Consider the following 13,619-nt stretch of genomic DNA (forward strand, 5'->3'; position numbering starts at 1 on the left):
ACACACACACACACACACACACACACACACACACACACACTCCCCCGAGCACACAATTCATCCCCATCCAAGGTTATACGACGACCACTCTCGCTTGTGCTTCTTTGCACCCCAACATGCACAATACCTCAATCTTCAAAGAGGGCAATGAGCAGATCGAAGACGGCGACCACACCGTGCTAGAGAATGCGGGGTCATTTGGAAGCAGGGTGATGTGACGACGGCTGACTGACTCCTCCCCCCGCCCTCTCTCTCTCTTGCACAAAATTACTAATCCCTCTCTCCCCCGCACAAAATTGTCAATCCCTCAACCCACGAGATCCTTCCCCTCTCGTCCATGTTTTTCCTGCTCTCTCATCAAACATGTTGTCTCTTCTCCTTCCACGTATACAAAATCCAGATGCACATGCATCTCATGTATATTACATGTATGCATCTTTCTCACAGACCTAACTTCTTCCTCTCTCTTTCTTTCTCTCTCTCTCTCTCTCTCTCTCTCTCTCTCTCTCTGTCTTGTTAGGTTTGATCCCTACTCTCTCGTCCACATACATACAATCTTTCCCGCCCTGTCTGCTCCATCTTCAAAAGCTCTCTCTGCACATTTCATTCACACATTGGGATATGTCAAAATGTTGCTTCTATAATGGCTGATGTAGAGTTATGGTTGTTCTTGTTGCATCCTACAAAGTAATAACTATGAAATGCATTTAGATTCTCATTTGATTTTGGTTATGTGAGTTTGAGCATGTTGTGATGTACTATAGACCTTGTATACATCTTGGGATTCGACAATGATTGTAACTATTGAATTGTATAGACCATTACATTCGAATTCAATAGCCTAATATATTTATTTCACAATTTCAACAAATGATTAGTTCACTACAAACTAAGAAAACAAATGTGTACCCCCTCCGTTTTTATTTAAGTCCGCGCATTAGCATTGGTCAAAGTCAAGTTTTGTAAACTCTCAGAAAGCTTATGACAAAAAATATTAACATATACAATAACAAATAAATACAATTAGATTCATTATTGAATGTACTTTCGCATCATACATATTTTTTATGGTAAATGTTTATATTTTTCTATAAACTTGGTCAAACATTAGGAAGTTTGACTTCGGTCAAACCTAATATGCAGAGTTCACTACTACTACTCGCTGGTTGCTTAGCCGAATCACTCAACACACCACACGGGGAGTCCAGTGTCACAAAATTTTGAGGTCGGCGGGAAAATCTCCCGCGACCCTGATTCGAGTAGTGGGAAGTTACCATCATAGCCTTCGGAACAGGCCTACAGATGACGCTTGGTAGGGGGCTGTTTTCGTAAGTTCAGGTTCACCCTACCCAGCCAACCCCACCCCGGCACCCAGAGTAGTACACCTGAATACTCCCCATTTTCTATCCCCACCGCAAAATAGACTTCTCCACGGCACCGCAGCCTTCGTGCTCCTCCCCTTTACATCGGCGCACTCATACACCGCAGCGCATCTGCCTCATTGACGACCTCGTACGCCGCACTAGAGCCGGTCCACCGTCATCATCGTACACGGAGCCTCTTCCCTGGCATCGTCTTCCACGGTCTCGGATCTGCTTCACGGAAGCCGACACCAAGCGCAGAAGTACCACCATCGTGGACAATGAACTGACTCCCGTTGCCGACCATGACTCACAGAGGCCGCCGCGACCATTGTTCTCCTCCTTGATTGGTAATGTGTGTATTGAATCACTTAGCAGTACATGTGCAGTTTCATACTTACCCTTCAAATTTCCTAGGTGATATTGTTCCCGTAAAAGCAATTGGTTATAGCCTCCATTGTCCAACAGAATATCAGCTTGTAATTGTGCGTCGCTCCTGTATCGCGCTGTGCTTGGGTAGGTTTTTCATCTGCAACCAGTAGTGTGGCAAATGATGGAAAGGTTTTTAGGACTAGCAAAATGCCCATGTGTTGCATGCGTCAAGATGCATTTGTATGAGTAGTTTATCTTGTTGGAGATGCTCTAACATGGCAGACGAGTGCTTTAATGTTGCCCACAAGATGCACGAGTATTACTAGTAGTATATTTTTCTTGCCATGTTGAGATTTTAAAACCACGAGTGCGAACTTGCAGAGGAGCAATGAAGACCAAACACGGGATATTCGGGACATCTTCAAGGAGCGTGGCAAGTTAAAGAGGAGCTGCACCGAACCTGTAAAACTAGCTTTGGTAAGTAACACCCTTTCAATTACTTTCGTGTAGCCTCGTGTTCTTCGATGTGTATATGTTGTAGTTTCTGTTTCTCTTAAGCGTGGTGTTCTTCGATGTGTAATAAGAAGAGTCTTAATCGTCCTAATGCTTTCGTTTTTAGCTTGATGTAGGAAGTGGGTGTTCTCACCTTGTAGTCTGTTTTTATTTATTTTTTCCTTTTGAATTCACTTCTCCAGTTCTGTTTATCTGGCTTCTACTAAATGGATCTAGGTTGCTCTGAGTATTGATCTAAAAAATAAGTAACTTCATGTCAGGATGCAGTTCCTGCGAGGAGGGAAGTATGGTCAACCTCGAGATCATGTTTCCAAAATGAGGCTGGATTACACACAAGGTGTCAGTTCTGTAATGATGCTGAATTAGACACAAGGTGCAAATTCCCAGATGATGCTGGATTACACACAAGCCAGGTGGAGTCGGCTGTTCGTGTCCTCATGGCATTAGTAAAGGCTGAAAGAAAGCGTGCAGCAGCCCTTGAGAATGTAGCTGAGTTCCTGAAGAATCGAAAAGAGCAATCATATGCTCTCTTCACCCAAGTCAAAGAAGAGATGGAAGAAGCCAGAAATAAGCTAGCAGAGGCAGAGCAGGCTAGGCGTCTCCTGCTATCTAAAACTGTTGTCAATACAAAATTTCCTTCATAATAGCCAGGTTAAAATGTTTATCCAGTCAGCATGCCTGTTGTGATGTCTGTGCATCTAGTGATGTGGCACAAAATGTTTTTTTTCGGGTCATGTAATAACAGCAATTACTTTCCAAACAATAACAAATAAAGCATTGGACATGGTATAGTTCACGCGCAAGCCCGACATTCCAAGTTCAACTTCCACATCAAACTCATGTTCACAGATATCTACACATTCATACATAATGTCCACAACCATGTTTCACTTCAAACCAAAAAATGTGAGGAGAGTTATAAATAAAGAAAATCCTCTACTAGTTCCTACTACCAGTGCGAGCACAACAAGTCAAGACCATGCGTAAATTAATTATATTTTAGTCATTTTTTGTGTTCTAAAATGCCTGCTGACTCGCGGAAGGACGTGTTGCCGGCACAGGTGCGGATCCAATGAAGGCAGGCGGGGCAGTCTTAAGCTGGTTGCACGCGGCGAGGAGGCGTGCTCAGCCGGGCCTGCAGCGAGTGCGGCCCTCTTGGCTGGCGCACCGATTCAATGCCTGCGCTATGAGAGTTCGCGTCCGTGTCAGAGCAATCACTCCCTCCAGTCGGTTTTTGTTTGGGTATAACAAAATCTCGTTTTCCATTCACATTTTACAAGTAAAGTTCATGGACAAACTTTGACCCAAAGTACGATGGGGACTAGTAAACCAGAATGGAGGTAGTAGTTTTTTTAATCGAAGAAGGGTTTCCCCTTCTGATTTTCATTAAAGAAAACCAGCATCTAAATCTAAACCATAGTATTTTCCCTAGAACTACCAGGTTCAACATCTCGCAACATAAACCCATACAACCTCCATAAAAAAAAACCATACAACCATACGCCAAGGAGGTACGTGGTACTATGAATTCCATTTTCGCTCCATACCAATCGTTCTAAAAACTACTTACTACTTATAACGCGCCATTGAAAATCGGTACTCTTAACCCCGCTAAAAATGATATTTTAAACATGGCTACTCGATCTGTGGCAACTGGCGAGCCACCGCACTCCAAGTCATTCACCTGTGGTCCCGACCATCAACCCCTATGGATCAAATTATCACGCGAGCTGACTATTCCTACAAAGGTGCTCCACCACGTACCCGGTACCCGCGAATGCAGCAATCGTTCCCCTAGGGTTTTAGAGTTTATTTGTTAATGTCGCCTTTATGTAACACTCATGTGTGCGAGACAGCGAGAGGCCGACTGCGTGCGTGCACCTCTTCTCTTCGTATATGTACTCCACCATTTGTCTGGTGTCCAAAAAATTATAATAACTACTAGCAATGTGCCAATGCGTTGCCACACGATCAAAGTAGATTAATACAGTGGCGGAGCTAGATGCAGATTACCCCTAGGGCTGTGCTATGTTGAGTGATAAACTTCTATGATTTTCTATGATTTGCATGAAGAAATTACAAAGGAAGTTGTTTCTAGGCCTGGGGCTATAGCCCTAGCTTCCCCAGGCCTGTCTCCGCCACTGGATTAATACATATTCACCGATTTGATAGAAAAAAAAAGTCTAGCTTTGAAATACGTATATCACTAAAAATATGCCATGTTTCACTCAAAATATATTCCTTTGGCGGTTTTGATGAGATAAGGGAGGAATGTTGTTGGTTTCAAGATTCGAGAAGTGGTATATGTCTAATTTCTACTCTTACTAGCAAGATGCCCGTGCGTTGCATGGAACATCAGGATCTTGTGGGAGAAAAGGATGAATGAGGGAAGGCCTTATCTGCAAATGTGCTAAAGAGTGCGGGTAAATTGCCATATTTTCCTTCCTATCCGTCAGATATAAATCAGATGACCTACATTGCAGGATGGCAGGCCCACCATCATCACCAACTCTATTTTTTATCCCTACTCTTATAATAAGCATTGTCGGTGATGATCGTGTGCCTGCCATCCTACAATATAGGCCGTCCGATCTATATATGACGGATAGGAAGGAAACATGGCAATGTTGCAAAAAGATACCCACACCCCTCTCCACATTTTCAAATAAGGCCTTCCCTCGTTCATCCTTTTCCCCCACAAGATAAACTACTCATACAAATGCATCTTGATGTTCCGTGCAACGCATGGGCATCTTGCTTGCAAAAAGCTCATGTGTGTGTGAGAGAGATGGTGAGTGGAGGAGGACGGAGTGCATGTGTGACAAAGACACAAGGAGTGTGTGTGCGATATGTATCAGCTTAAAATGAGGCGATAGTGTGTGTGTGCACGATCGAGAGGGCGTGTCTCAAGAAGGGAAGAAAAATCTACATAGATACAAGGAGCGGGAGAGAGACATGTATGTGATGGTGGAAGCACGAGTGTGCGGGTGTATAAACCTATCTAGAGGCTAGCTAGTCGATAAATGTTTATGAGAGATATATGAGTCGGGGTGCGAAAGCGATAGTTTTGTGTGTGTGAGAGAGAGACAGTAGTCGGGAAGGGGAGTGGAAGCAGGAGTTGTGTGTGTGTGTCTGTGAGAGAGAGAGAGAGAGGAGACGGTAGTCGGGGTTTTCTGATCGGTAAACAAATGAATAATGTCAGTCTGGGATGGAGACGAAAAGGAGACCGCAACAAATGTTGTGTCTACAGGAGAGATAGAGAGAGTAATTTTAGTGGTATGAGTCATATGTAGAGACATATAGGGTGTGTGAGAGAAAGACAAAGTGAAAGACGAGTGGAGACTGTGTGTTCGGCGGTGAAAAAGAAAGCTTAGGTACCGAGTGATACCAGAGAACAGTAGAGACATGAGAGATAATGAAAACTGTGTAATGTATAATGATAGGGAGAGTGTGACACTTCTCAAGGGAGACCTCGAGAGACCATGTTTGCGAGGATAGGAGCAACATGAAGTGAGCGTACGGGTGAGCTGGAGAAAAGAGAGTGATAGCTACCTGAAGGAGCATGCATGCGAGAGGGATGGGCGTGAAAGGAGTGAACAAAAAAGGGATTCAAATATTTGAATTCGAGATGATGATACATGTAATCCATACTCGTACCAAAATTGATCTATCAAACATGCATACTCATATGAATTCATGCACATCTATGTTATTTAATATGTAGATATTACTGATCCATACATTTTAGTAGAACATAATTAGGTTAAAAAAATGCGAATTCAACCTTAAGATTTCGAGATCGTTGTATTTGTAAATCATATTATACATAAAAAGGAGCATAATTCTTTGTTGTGCTTTTGAAAGTATATATAAAAAATGATGTATATAGAATGTAATTCCAATTGAAAATGGATCCCGCCCGGAAAAAAAAAATACAAATGGGATTCGAATTGAGTTGGCACGGTAAACGTGCACTCTGCAAAATTTTAACGAAGCGGGGAAAGTCGCAGTAACCGCCCGAAACCAAAATCTGCGAGATGGAAATCACTACTGCCTATCCCTGCCATGCAAAGCCTATATGCTGGATTTCTATAGGTTTCGATAGGGGTAGGTTTGTAATTTCACCCAAACGTGACGTAACTGCCTCTCACCCGGATTCATACACGATGGGCGCCAAAACACAGTGTGTCCTCGGTCGAAATCGACTCCCTCCCCGATTCATATTCATACACGGTGGGCGCCAAAAACAAACTCTTGTCGGCAAATATTCGGTGTATGCGAGATTACCGTCCTATCCCCAACCGACTAGTGTTGTTGTGATGTAGTAGTAATTTGAAACGGGGGCTAAGTTTGTAAATTTTCTCGCATTTGAGACAAGCGCGCCCTGAATACATGGTTCCCCCCTTCCTCTCTACCTCCATTTTCCCCATTTGTACTCCGTGGGCGCCAAAACACCCTCTCCACCCCACCCTCCTCCGTCCACCGCCGCCGTCCGCCACCCCATCCACCGCCGTCCTCCTCCACCATGTCGGAGCGGATACCCCGACGTCGCCGTCCATTACAAGAGATCGACCTCTCTCATCCACGGCTTCGGACCGGGATCCTTGCATCCCGTCCTCTCGCTTCATCCCCGCTGTCGTCCACCTTGCCAGCGCCGCTCCTATGACCGTCTCGTCAACCGTGCCCTGCCGCCACCGTCTACCCTCCTAGATCTTCTTCCTCCCCGTCGACAGCCATCGCTACCGTAGCACCGTCAAATTCCCAGCAGATGTGTACACGGCGCCGCACCAGAGGCGGTACTCTTTCGTATCTGCTCAACTTATTTATGGCAGCAAGAAAATAGATCGCCACTGCTTTACTCCGATTTCTTGTCTTGGTCGAAGTTGCCTTTGTCCGGTTTGCACCTTCAAATCCGCCATGGCACGCTCAACACCATACTCGCAATGCTCATGGTTTTCCCCTTTTATATTCCACACTAGTTAAATCACAGTAGACTAAATTTCAAAATTGGGTCAGTCGATTTTTCAGAGCTCGCCGGAGTTCGCAGGTGCGATCAAAGGGGCTAGGGTGGGGATGGTGGTTGTGGGGGCGGTGGTGGGGCCTCGTCGGACGAAGAAAACTTGACGCGGGTGGGGACGCGGGTGGGGGTGGGGTGGCACTACTAGGGAAAAGCCTAGCAGCAGCGCGGGTTTTGGGCCTATTAGCAGTGCGGGGGCCGGCGCTACTAATAAGGCGCTACAGCTAACGTATAGCAGTAGCGCGGGTGCCACCCGCGCTACTACTACGTCCGTTAGTAGTAGCGTGGGTAAAAACCCACGCTACTACTAACCCGCGGAATTATTTTTCAAATTTTTTGCGCGAATTTTCAAATTTCTGAATTATTTTAACCTCTAATCTCTAATCACCCTCATCGCTGCTCAATTTAATCTCTAATCACCCCTCATCATTCCAAATCATCTAACTTCCCGGACGGTCACCCATCCTCTCACTACTCCAGCCTGAGCACGCTTAACTTCCGGGTTCTATTCTCCCTCGATTCCAAGTCTGCACTTGTTGTTTTCCTGACAATAGTAAGATGTCGATCCTATTAACCCTCGGGAGTTTAGCTTGAGCATGAAGTCACACATTTTGCTGTTTGAGTTTAAAACTATTATTCTAAAAAACAATAATTATTTAGTAACACTAATATTTATTGAATAAGGAGTTTGACCACATTTTGACCAAAGTTTGACCAGATTTGACCAAAATTCCAAAAACTGAAATAATTATTTAGTAACACTAATATTCTTGAATAATTATTTAGTAACACTAATACTTCTTGAATAAGTAGTTTGACCACAGTTTAACCAGATTTGACCAAAATTAAAAAAAACTGAAATTTGAGCATAACTTTTTTTCCTTTTAGAATTTGAGGATTCTTAAAATTTGCAAACAGGCCATAGGCAGTCTCGATCGTATGCGGATTTTTGTGCTGAACATTTTGATATATTATACGGTTTTTCTGACATCGTATGCAAAAGTTATAGCCGTTTTACATTTTCCCTACACTTTTTGCAAAACATGTCCAAATTTAAGTTTTTAAATTTTCCTAACTAGTAGATGTAGTAACATAACTACATCTCAAAGGATTTTAATTTTTGAAACATTTTGAGATATTATACATTTTTTTCTAACATCGTATGCAAAAGTTATAGCCGTTTCACATTTTCCCTACACTTTTTGCAAAACATGTCCAAAATTAAGTTTTTAAATTTTCCTAACTAGAAGATGTAGTAACATAACTACATCTCGAAGGATTTTAATTTTTGAAGTTTTTATCATTTACTTTTGCTTTTTACAAAACTGAAGAGGCGATCCACAGGGGGGGTAGAGTTTCAATATGGGACCTTTAGTAGTAGCGAGGGATTTTACCCCTCGCTACTACTATGGCATGTCCCGGAGGGGCACGGTTGAGACCTCTTAGTAGTAGCGAGGAGTAAAAACTTAGTAGTAGCGCGGGTTTATAACCCTCGCTACTACTATGGCATGGCCCAGGGGCACGGTAGAGACTAGTAGTAGCGAGGGGTAAAAACCAGCGCTACTGCTATCAACTTAGTAGTAGCGAGGGTTAAAAACCCGCGCTACTACTATGGCATGTCCCGGGGGCATGGTAGAGACCGGTTAGTAGTAGCAAGGGTAAAAAACCAGCGCTACTGCTATCAACTTAGTAGTAGCGAGGGTTAAAAACCCGCGCTACTGCTACTTAGCAACAGCACCTGATTTTAAAGCGCGCTGCTGGTAATATTCTGTGTATAGGCTTTTCCCTAGTAGTGTGGCGGAGGAACACAGGCGGTGGGGCCGGTGGTTTGGCCGACAGCCCGTGCGGTGTTCTGTATGGGAAGCACAGTATGTTCCTTGTTAGGAAGGGGAGCAGGGACATCTGCAGTCTAACAGCTGATAGAGCTGGCCTGTACGTGATCGATAGGCTTTCAATTACTAGCGGCAATACAACACCGTAATTTCCAGCCGTTCCACTTTCCCGATTTATATATCCTGGTTATGGTGTACCCCTGTTATGTACACTATGATCTGCCTAGTTGCTGTGTGCTCTTGTTATCATGGTTTGCCAATAAACTCTCTATACGGTATATTATGAACCTATCATCTGCCAGCTATCCTTACTTCTGGAGCCTATTTTTTTGTGTACTTGTGCCAGATTATATAAATGCACGCACCATATTACAGCACACATGAGCTCTCTCATTAGAATCCAGTGATAGCACACAAGTGTTTACAGGGGCGCCCCTATATTAGAATATCATCTGCATTACAAAGATAATCTCACAACTATTTATGTTTTCATGATTCTCAGATATCATACGCCATTACAGTGAATATCAGAATCCGCGCATCAAAAGAATATTGTGGAACATTGCAATGACTTACAAAATTGGCACCAAGGCATTGAGTGCCATTATGGAAGCAATGAAACTCATACGCTCCCCACCTGTTGATTCTTGTTCAGAATATCATCCTAATGACTATTCTAACCTCGAGGAGTCAAAGGCAGATGGCATGTCACTACTAGGAAAAGGCCTACTAATGGCGCACCTAATTTGGCCATTAATGGCGCATTAGTGGTGCACCATTAGTGCCACGCCATTAGTATATTTTACTAATGGCGCACCACTGGTGCGCCATTAGTATCTGGTATACTAATGGCGCACCTCAGATGCGCCATTAGCATATACAACAGTGCGCCATTAGTATACCTCCCAGGGGGCCATGTATACCCAGGTGCTTTGGCATACTAATGGCGCACAACAACAAGATGCGCCATTAGTAACTTCGGCATACTAATGGCGCACTGTTGAATGATGCGCCATTAGTATCCTTCGGCATACTAATGGCGCACTGTGATGTGATGCGCCATTAGTATGAATATTAGGTTTTTTTTATTTTTTTATTTTCTGTTTTTTGCACAGGTTACAAAATGTATAATTGGACAAAATATAGACAGCACACATCAACAACAAATTAATCGAATACAATAGAGGGACAGTTGATCTCTTGGCTAACAGCTAACAGCTAAAATCCTCTGGGCTATGACTTCAACCAGGACAGTTGATCTCTTGGCTAACAGCTAACAACAAAGAAGTGCCCATACAGCCAATTTACTGCCCTATAATGATTATAAGAACTAGAAATAAAAGATATATCATAGTACTGAACAGTTGAGCAGTTGCAGATCCATCTAATCATGTGGAAAGTCAGTGAGCAGTTGCAGATCCACCATTGCCACCATCTAGTCACGAGGATTGGAGTCCTCCTCAGTCTTGACACTGAGCTTTTGCTTCCCCATGACCTGCAGATAGGTCACCAACATAAACCATTTGAAATGATTAAACAAGTGCACTGGAAGCAATCTAGATCAGCATACAAACATCCATCTTCGGCAACACTTGAAGCGTAACTACTAAAACAATTATGAACCTGAGATGAGTCGAAGAATCTTACAAGGATAAAATAAGTTACATAAATTCATCAAAATAAAACACTACATCTCTGTTTCTAAACTAGAGAGCCAAGAGAAGAACTATAACAGATGTAGTTCTCTGCCTCAACATGCTGTAATAATATTATCTCTGTTGATCCATGTCCATCTGGGTTAATATGAAATGTTAAAAAATTGAATGAGCCAACTTGGTACATCATTAAAAATGATTACTTGCTAAGAGAAACAAGTCAGAAAACAAAGCTGCATATAACCACCTAAATATTATGGTCAAGTACTAATTATCAAACTGGCATATCCACTTGTCTGCTACTCCCTATGTAATCAAATGCAAGACATTTTAGGTCACTTCACAGATTTAGTAGTTTGTAAGTAGAAGAATAGAAATTTGAAGAAAAAAATGGTGGATACGCACTGAGATCACGGCACATAATAGGTGTTCAAATAAATGGAAAGCAAATGTATTTTGGAGATGGTACCATCCCTCTCTGAGAATAATCAGAGCATAAAATTCTACACGTTGATCGATTGATATGCCAAACAGGGGGATCGGCTGAGGGGCTCACCGCGGTGCGGATGACGAGCTCGGGGAGGCCGGAGACGTCGGAGCAGCGAGGGCGACGCGGATCGACGGGGGAAGGCGCGCGGCGGCCGACGGGGAAGAAGCTCGGATCCGGCGATGTGGGGGCGCCCAGCTTGAATTGGTGGCCGTAGTCGATGCAGAGGGGAGCTGCGGAGCTCGTGGACACCTTCCCATGTCGCGGATCCGGCGATGTGGTGGGTGAGGAGGTGCGGATCGACGAGATCCACCCATCATCATCACCCTTCTCGAGGTTCTTGACGCTTGGGTGATGCGGATGCGGTGCTGCGCCTCCTGCGAGTGACGCGGATGCGGTGCTGCGCCTCCTACGGGCCCTTGAAGCCGGCGGCGCAGTGGATGCGGTCGCCAGCGGGAGGAGGTGGCCGTGGAAGAGGTGGTCGCCGCGGTCGAATGGATCTGGGATGTAGGGAGAGGGGAGAAGGAGAGGGTAGGGGCGCCGGCTGTGGGGTAGAGGGCGGCGGGGGCGGTGGGGGCGGCGGGTCGCCGATGGTGGCGGTGGGGGCGGCGGCAGATCGAGATCGGGGAGAGGGCGGCGGCAGATCGAGATCGGGGAGGGGGCGGCGGCGAGGAGATGGGGATGAGGGAGGAAGGGGGCGATGGGAGGATCTGAGCTAGGGTTTGGCCCGCGGGTGGGGGTATAAAAAAACATACTAATGGCGCACTGTTCCACAGTGCGCCATTACTAGTTTAAACTAGTAATGGCGCACGATGGAACAATGCGCCATTAGTAGTTTTGCAAAAAAAGGAATAAAAAATATAATAAAAAAATAACATTAGTGGCACACTTTCCGACAGGTGCGCCATTACTAGTTACAACTAGTAATGGCGCACTGTGTCTGGATGCGCCATTAGTATGTTTGGACAGACGCACTAGTTCAAAAAAAAATTTGATACTAATGGCGCACCCTGGGCCAGGTGCGCCATTAGTAGTTTCAACTCTAATGGCGTATCAGAAGGTGGTGCGCCATTATTATATACTAATAGCGCACTGCTTGTCTGGTGCGCCATTAGTGTCAATCCCATCTATAGCCCTTTTTCTAGTAGTGTGTCCTATTCACCCATCAAGGTGCATGTTCTAATTTGGCAAGGCTTTATTGATTGCGCGTATCTTGCATATGTTGTCTTGCATTTCTTCTACTTCGTTGCACCGCTATCTGCTTAGTTTACTCATCATATATGTCAAGATGCCATGCCCATCCATTATCAATACATATTCCATCTGTCATTGTACCATGTTTTTCCACTCAAATGTTGTGCTGGTGCATCAGACATCAAAAAGGAAGAGGGTGATTGCCGAACCTGAGCACCAGCAAAGTCCTTGAAAAACGTGGTGGTGCCGGAGAAATTAGACAGCACCCCACTTATTGGCTGTACAACCAGTGACACAAAACGTAGGACCGACTCCAGCAAATTGTACCCATACTTCACTGGCCACACCACTAGCCCCACCACACAGGAACTGCACTCCAGCAAAAGGTATACCGATTTCATTTGCCATGACAACAGCTGTACCACAGAAAAATCCCACTCCAGCAAAAAGTACAGCAAGTCCACCGGCCGAAGACCTATCCCAACTGCAGAGATGGCCAATTCCTGCAGATTGGAACCCCATTCCATTTATTCCCAGTTTAAAAGACAATGCTTTCAATGTTGTTAGGGACTACGTGCATATATTCCCATCATGGGAAGATTATTGTGAAGACAACCACCATTTTCACATCTTCCTGTCCAACTTACGTGTAAGTGCTATTATTCATGCTTATTATTTTCCTATTTTCTGCTGATTGAACACATCAATGATTTACATTACATTGTTGTAACTAGGTGAGGGTCAATCTAGATAGTCATGACGAGCAAAGCTTGCTTGTGCTTTTCAAGGAAGCATTGCAGCAGTATCGGTGTTACCTGAGGAAATCACACTTTGATGGCAAGTCTATAAACGAATTTCCGGTGAAGTCTCCTGTGCTAAATTTAGAAAACATTGAATGGAAAAACCTTGTTAGGCACTGGTCTCGTTCCCAGGATGAGGTACTGTCTATGAAATCACATGACAATTTGAACTTCTACTTTTCTGCATGTGCCTTACGGATCTTTTTTACAAGAAATGTGATAGAAGAAGAACTCTGGTTTGACAAGAACGACAGGATATCGCAAATATGCTACCCGCTGCTTTGCTCTTCTTAGTACCTGTTGTCATGTATCACTGTACTTGCATACATACCTGGTTCATTATGTGACAGCAGTATGCATGATAGCTTGCTTATCAATTGTTCACTCC

This window comes from Triticum aestivum, chromosome 2A (assembly GCF_018294505.1).
Source record: "Triticum aestivum cultivar Chinese Spring chromosome 2A, IWGSC CS RefSeq v2.1, whole genome shotgun sequence".
Classification (NCBI taxonomy): Eukaryota; Viridiplantae; Streptophyta; class Magnoliopsida; order Poales; family Poaceae; genus Triticum; species Triticum aestivum.